We start from the raw sequence: 7,773 nt of genomic DNA, 5'->3' as shown, positions 1-7,773 counted from the left end.
CCCGAATGCTGCAAAGACCTGATCTTGGGGATGGATTTTCTGCGAGGTCACAGCGCAGTCATGAACATTCCCGAACGTATGGTGGCATTTTCTGCCAGCCCATACGGAGAGACGATGAATGACGGGCAACATAAGCCTTTGCGAATCTTCAACAATGTGACCATTCAGCCACGATCCCACCGTCTTGTATATGTAACATGCACGACGCCCAACCACGGTGATGTGATCGCTGGGCAAATCGTTGCACTATTGCTTACGCAAGGTGGTGCTATTGCTAGAGGCGTACTCGACATGACTCATGGGCATACAGGCCATTCTCACGGATTTCAGCAACGAAGGACGTCACATCCAGAAGGGTACAGCAAGTGCGTACTGCGACAACGACACCCAAGTTACTGATTGTTTCGCTCTACAAGCAAGGACCATACCACCCTGGACTCCTTCGTCTGTTGACGTCAGCTTCACCCTGTCGCCTTCCGAGCGGCAGCTCCTATTAGAGCTGATACATCAGTTCGAAGAATGCTTTTCGACTATGTAAAAGGTCGCACAAACACCACAGACCAAGCACCGTATCATCGGGGATGCTACTACTCGGCCGATTCGACAAAATGCCTACCGTGTAGCTCCAAGGAAACGCGCAGAGGTTCAAAAGCAAGTGGAGAAGATGCTCCAGAATGACGTAATACAGCCTTTGAAAAGCCCCTGGGCTTCACCCGTGGTCTTGGTCAAAAAGAAGGACGGCAGTTTGCGACCCTGCAGACGATTACCGCAAATTAAACCAGGTCACGAAAAAAGACGTCTATTCGCTGCGACGCATCCACGATTCGCTGGACAGGCTGCGGCATGCACGTTATTTTCCATCGACGGATCTGCGAAGCGGGTATTGGCAGATCGAAGTCGATCTTCGTGCCTTCGTGAGCCCCGACGGCCTTCACGAATTTAAGGCCCTTCCTTTCGGTTTGTGCTCAGCGCCTGCCACTTTTCAGCGTCTAATGGACACCGTACTTTCAGGCATGAAGTGGCAAACATTCTTGGTCTATCTAGACGACGTTATAGTGTTCTCAGCTACATTTGAGGAGCACCTAAGCCTGTTACTCACTGTTCCCCAAGCCATACGCTCGGCTGGCCTGCGTTAGAGTCCGAGATATATAATTTGGTTTCAGTGAACTTTGCTTCCTCGGCCAGGTCATCAGTCACGAGGGTGTACGACCTGATCCCAAAAAATAAATGTTGTGGCAAAGCTCCCAACACCATCCGACACGAAGGCCGTGAAGCGCTTCATGGGGCTGTGCGCCTATTACCGATGCTTTATTGCGAATTTTTCATGTAGTGCTGCACCGTTAGCACGCCTGACAAGACACGATCTTCACTTTCTGTGTGAGAAAAATGAGCAAGTAGCATCTAGCGAACTACGCCAACGCCTCCTCTTCTTGTGCACTTCGACCAAGATGCCCTTACAGCACTTCACACTGATGCGAGCAATTTTGGTCTGGGTGCCGTACTGGCGCAGTGCAAGGCGGCTCCGAAAAAGTAATCGGCTACGCTAGCCGAGCTCTCTCCCGTACGCAGGATAACCACTCAACTACCGAGAAGGAATGCCTCGCAGTGGTACGGGCGGTTATCAAATTTCGCCCGTAATTCTACTGCCGTTCATTCAAGGTTATCAATGAACATCATTCTCTTAATTTATTGGCTGACTAATTTAAAGAACAATAAGGCCGTCTGTGCGCTGGAGTCTTAGGCTTCAGGAGTTCGACATGACCATCATTTACAAATCAGGAAAGAGGCACACCAACGCCGATTGGCTGTCTTGGTCTCCCGTCGAGTCTGGAGGTAACGATGACGCGGTAGTGGACCCACCATTTGCGGGCGTCGTCGACGCCGTCACCATTTAACAGAAGCAGCGCCACGACCTATAGCTGCTCTCATTGATTAATTTCTTGGAAGGCCTAAGTATAAAGACGTTCCGTGACTCTATACCAGGGGACTGCAGGCGTTTTGTCTGCGGAACGATCTGCCATATTAGAAGAACCTCTCAGTCAGTCGGTTGCGGTACGGACATCACTTCGAAAAGAACTACTAAAAGCATGCCATGATGAAACCACCGGATGTCATCTTGGCTACACCAGAACATTGTCCCGACTCCGACTAAAGTACTACTGTCCGAAGCTACGCGCTGCTTTAAAACGTCACGTACAAACATGAGCGGACTGCCAAAGAGACAAAGCGCCTCCCGGCAAGCCCGCATGTCTCTTACATCCGATCGAGGTACCAGGCCAGCTATTCGCCCAAGTTGGAATGGATTTTCTGGGCCCATTTGTAACTGTTACAGCCGGCAACAGATGGATCTTTGTTGCCACCGATTACCTGACGCGCAAATCGAAGACGAAAGGTATAACAGCGGGGCACAGCAGCCGAAGCAGCTCGTTTTTTCATTGAACACATCGTCCTTAGGCACGGCGCCCCAATATTAGTCAGCACAGATGGGAACTGCCGTGACTGCCGAACTTCTTGACTCGCTTCTCAAACTCAGTGGTACAAGCCACCGGAAAAGAACCGCTTATCATCCGCTGATGAACGGACTAACCGAACATCCTTATAAGACCCTCGCAGACATGATATGCATGTATGTCGACGTAGAACAAAGGAACTGGGGTCAGATTTTGCCCTACGTAATATTCGCCTACAATACTACTTGACAGGAAACTACTGGAATGGGATCGTTCAGCTTGGTGCATGGTCGCGAAGCCACGACCAGCCTGGATGCCATGTTGCCGCACGAGTTTGACGACCTACCTACCGACGTTGACGAAGTTACTCAGCGCGCCGAGAAACGAGACAGCTTGCCCGCGTACGTATATGCATTAAGAAAGACCAAGATGCGAAACGGCACGATCTCCAACACAGGTCCGTTTTCTACACCACCGGCGACAAAGTATGGGTCTGGATACCCCTACGCCGTCGTGGGGTCTCCGAAAAACTCCTACGACGTTACTTTTGGCCGTACAGAGTGATTCGCCGCCTGAGCGACATGAATTACGAGGTCGTTCCCGACAGTGACAATAGCTCCAGTCGCCGCAAGCACTTACCCGAAGTGGCGCATGTGGTACGGACGAAGCCGTACCTGTCCACCTGGCTCCTGCTTTTTTTGCTCTCCTTTTTTTTTGTGGGGGAATTTGTCCTGTTGTACTCTGTTCCATTGTCCCGTTGTTCCGATTAATTTGCGCATCGGCACGATACTTCCTTCGGAGGGACGCAAATGCCACGCCAGTACTCCGATGAAGAACAGTTCAACGCATGTAGGCTTGAGCATTTTTGTCAAGGCCCAGTAAAGAAGAAGATGTCGCAGTTGCGCTCGGTATTAAAAAGGCGACCTGCTGCTGTGGCGTCTGAATAGCGCTCTACGACCCCTGTTTCTGCCCCAACTACATATTGCGAGAATATGTAGTTAGGGCAGAAATATGGAAGTCGCATGCCGGGGCCACGATTGCAAGAGATGTGCGCTGGGGCAGCACTTATCGGCGGAGGTCAAACTACACCACAAGAAGAAGTGTGGCATTGCCTGTTAAACGTACGACCGTGCGTGAGAATGCGACGCTCTGCTGCAGGAGGACAGTGCCGTTGGGGCGACACGAAGTAATCGTCTTGTGCAATAGGTGGATCCATTGAAACAGCAAAAAAGGTTACCGCTCGGCTCGGTAGGCGAGCTTGATCGTAAGAACATAGTCGACTTGGTGTAGGATCAGGAGGGTCTACGAAAGGCGGTAGGGCGAGTTGGACAACTGCTTTAGAACAGGCAATAATGGCCGATGTGCTGACAGAATATCAAGGCGTAGGATGATTATATGTGGGCACTGCTCCGAGACGTAAAACAAAACAATAGTATAGCGTCTAGCAACAGTGACACGAGCGGCACAGATCCCATTTACAGCTGTACTTCCACCGTCAGAGGCACGGGCGACAGCGAGCGGCGCAGAAGGTGGGCCTTTCCCTAGGCGCGTACGGCGGTTCGAGTTCATAACCGTTATGTGTGCTCTTGGATAACTCAGCGCTACTACAGGTAAAACTTCCACGTTTCTGAGGTTGCGATAGACAGGCAATAAAGGAGAGGGTCGTTATGTTAGGCTACCATCTTTGAGATTACGACTGAACGCCTCTAAGTCATAATTCCCTCTAAGCACTACAACGACATCATCTGCACTCGCGGCGAAAGCGGGTAAGATTAGTACGATCATCGGATCAGATCAGATCCAGGGTGTCTACCATGTTGACATTTCAAATTTCTCGAGTTTTCCAGGTTATCCTTGAGCGACACAGAACTTTAATTTATGTCAAGACAGGCTGACACCACGTCGCCCCATGGCGTAAATCTCCAGTAAGCACTTTACAAAATAAAAAGGAACCTAATCTTCCAGTTTGAAATGTAAGGAATAGTGTTTATTTTTTTAAAATAGAAAACTGAAGGTAGGGAATAGTAAAATGCATAGCAAATAAAAGAACTTGGAAAAAAGAAAATGATAAAGCCTATTGTAAATGATGTAGAACATATTCAAATACGAATAAAAAGAGACGCATACAGAAGCAACTATTTTTGAAAATTAGCTATTTCTATCATGTGATACTAAGATAATTGGTATTAGGCCCGAACTTTGTCCCAAGTGAAATTTTCTCAGCAATCGGAAAGTCAACCTTAGAAATCCCGCGCACAATACCTCCGTTTGTTCGAAAATCCATCCGAAATATACGTCCGAAAAATCAAATCGGGAAGTCTGAAAAAATAAATTCATGTCTTTTACTGCCCTTTAGCGCTGAAATTCTCACCGGCGTGTCCGAAGAAGCTCTGAAGGCCTGACAGTACACTTACTAAGCACACCGCTGCTCGTACTGTGACGAGACAGGGCGGATGCACGCGTGTAATTATGGATTACGTACAGTCTCCCGTGATAATAGCCTCTTCTCACGCTTGTTATGCTTCACCGCATTACTTTACGTACGCTTTTGCGGGTAACATCGATGTCCTGAGGCGAAGCTGCTTTTCGGGAACCGGCATTATGCAACGTGTCGTGCTTTCTAAGCTTCTAAACCAATCGCGAGCGTGGAAGAGGCGGGGAGGGTGCTATTACTGACAGCGGCAAATTCTTTCAATGAAAATCACGGCACCGAACGGCAAGAACCTTAATAGCGAACGCCGAAGCAGCTATGCCGAGCGTTGCTGCTGTGGTGGCTACGACTGCCTGCGGATCTGCATGCGACAGCGCGGGTTCGAGGCAGCGAGATAATCAAAACGGCTGTGTTAGCTTTCATTATGGCCATTTCGTACCTGCGATCGCGGCAAGAAGTCAGGAAAATGGGACAGCGAAGGTTTCTTGCTTCTGAAATTGCGGACGTTCTTATGCGTATACTCTATGGGGCACGAGCACGTGTCCAGCAAAGGCGTCTGCATTATCGGGCATTTAACTAAAATCGAGCGTCCAGAAATTAGTGGTTGATTGTACAGTGGCAACTCCATCTGCTGACGACACGCCAACAAGGACAATTCGTTACCATTCCTCTGATTTTCTCAATACAGCAGTAGGGATACTTTCCTTCCCTTTCAATAAAATGACAGCTAATTTTCCCTCATTGCAGCACAAGTTCCTTGAGTTTTCCCCGAGTTTTTCCACACAATTTATTATCCCTGAGAATTACCGCTTTTGCCGGGTTTTCCGTTTTGGAGACACCGTGGTCCCAGCCGTCGCAACAGGTAGATGCACTACACGTCTGCAAGTCATGTCCAACTACGAGATTTTTCGCCGCCGCAGTTTTAGCATACGTTATTGGAGTTGCAATTACCGCAGCTGCTGACACCATCTTGCCCTCCTATTGATCCTGGGTAAAGGATTTAGATTGTACTCATTTCAATTACGGGGTCTTAAAAGAGTCGCGTATTGTTATTTTTCGTCAGGCCTCCCCGTGCCGTGAGTCGGTAATTTGCTCGCCTGTTGCCTTTCTTGGATGCAATAGCCGTCTCTCATGCTCCCTCTTCGGAATCGAACCCTGATTCTGCGTTACACGTAAGAACCATGCTAAGCAAGTAACCTAACATCAAAAGTTGATAAGGCAGATACTTCAAAAATAAAGTAGCCGGTTCGTGGCCATGCGATCAGCACGAGGTTATCCAGAGTTACCGCACTATGCGGGCCGGAACAGGATTTATCTTGGTCTAATAAAAGCACCTGTCACGAAAAGGTCTTCAGGCTCACTGCGTGTATTAGCAACTATAGGAAATAGCGAGAATGATAGGGATGGCATTATGTCCAGTGGGGACACATGCGGAGGGGGGGGGAAGTGTCGTGCAGCCGCCGCGCCTCCTCCTTGGTTAGGAGATGAAGCGGCGTCGCGAACAGATCGCCCAGAGCTGGCGGCGGTGGCTGCTGCTACATCTCCCCTTCAAGCAGGTTAACCTCTGGCGCAAAGCTGGTCTATCGCTGTTGGCCTCTTCATGCTTGCGCTAGGCAGCTTGGACAGCCAGCCTGTTCTGTGCCCACTTCTCCTGGTCTGTTTCCCTGGTTCTTGTACTTGTGTCTGATGTGTGTTGTTGTGTGTGTAGTAGATCTGTATTATGTGTTCAGTCATATGTGTTGTCTGTGGAGGGCTACCATTGGATATTCTGCCATTCATCTCACATATGAAAAGAGCACATGACATCTTATTGGGATTCAGTTTTAAGCAATCTTCATTGGCTCAATCAAAGACTATGTTCAAGCGCACATGAATTTGTGGCTCGTAGGCTTCAATGATACAAGACTTGCAAACGATCTGCACGTCGTCTACGTAGACAGAAAAAAAGAATGGCTCGGGGCAATGATGCACTCGGCCAGTGCATTTTCACGACGCAAAGCCTGCGATTGAACACTTATGCCTGAGGTACGTCATTTTCCTTTTTAAGTGCCCTTGGCAGAGCCGGTTCGATAAGCAGTTTTCTATAACCTTCAACTTGTTTCCCATAATGCCTATTACCGACACATCCATTTCAAAGGATGACCCCCACCCTTAATGGAGCGAGCACGAGGAGGAGCAACCATTCACACTACTGCGTGGGCTGCCGCGGCCCCTCCGAGCGGTGACAGATGAGAACATTAATTGCAAGAAACTTCGCCACTACTTTAACAAGAGGAAAATACAAAACACGAAAACACTTTGCTATTGGTCCATTTGCTTTACTTTCTTTACAATGCTTTTTGCACATATTTCCGGAGATAATGTATTGTCCCCAGTTGCGCTCTCAGTTTTGAGCCAAGCCTTTGTGTGGATTTACCTTTGTTAATATAGTAATTTCTGTTTGTTTAATTCATTGTAAATTTAATGTTTATTAGATGTATGCAGTAAGTTCTGTTTGATGAATGTGAATTTAAAAACTTTCTTAGAGGTATGGTGTTCTGAAACTTGAATGTATGCGGTTCCTACTCCTGGACATTGAAACGCGATGGCTCAAAATTTGCATGTATTCTTTTTTTTGTATGCACGAATTTCAGTGCTTGTGGATTTGTACGTTACATGTTGAATGATTTGCTGACCGCTACGTGAAGTTGCCAGTACGAATGCCTGCGGCCTTGTCGTGCTACTATTAGGACGGCTTTTTCCGCAGGCCTCCAGAATCTTGTACACGCGTGATGCGAATGAAGTTATTATTATTGTTGTTGTTGTTGTTGTTGTTGTTCTTCTTCTCCTTCTTCTTCTTCTTCTTCTTCTTCTTATTATTATTATTATTATTATTATTATTATTATTATTAC

At 47.9% G+C, this 7,773-nt stretch overlaps 1 non-coding gene across 1 annotated transcript; it reads right to left on the bottom strand.

The window, feature by feature from the left end:
- Positions 1 to 5,807: 5,807 nt before the first annotated feature.
- Positions 5,808 to 6,218, bottom strand: LOC142576923 (small subunit ribosomal RNA). Its single transcript, XR_012827027.1, has one exon. It is a non-coding gene; the product is annotated as a small subunit ribosomal RNA (ribosomal RNA).
- Positions 6,219 to 7,773: the final 1,555 nt, after the last annotated feature.

This window comes from Dermacentor variabilis, chromosome 3, assembly GCF_050947875.1.
Source record: "Dermacentor variabilis isolate Ectoservices chromosome 3, ASM5094787v1, whole genome shotgun sequence".
In the NCBI taxonomy this organism is placed as follows: Eukaryota; Metazoa; Arthropoda; class Arachnida; order Ixodida; family Ixodidae; genus Dermacentor; species Dermacentor variabilis.
The sequence above is the reverse complement of the archived record's forward strand: the minus strand, read 5'-3'. Positions and strand labels throughout refer to the sequence as shown.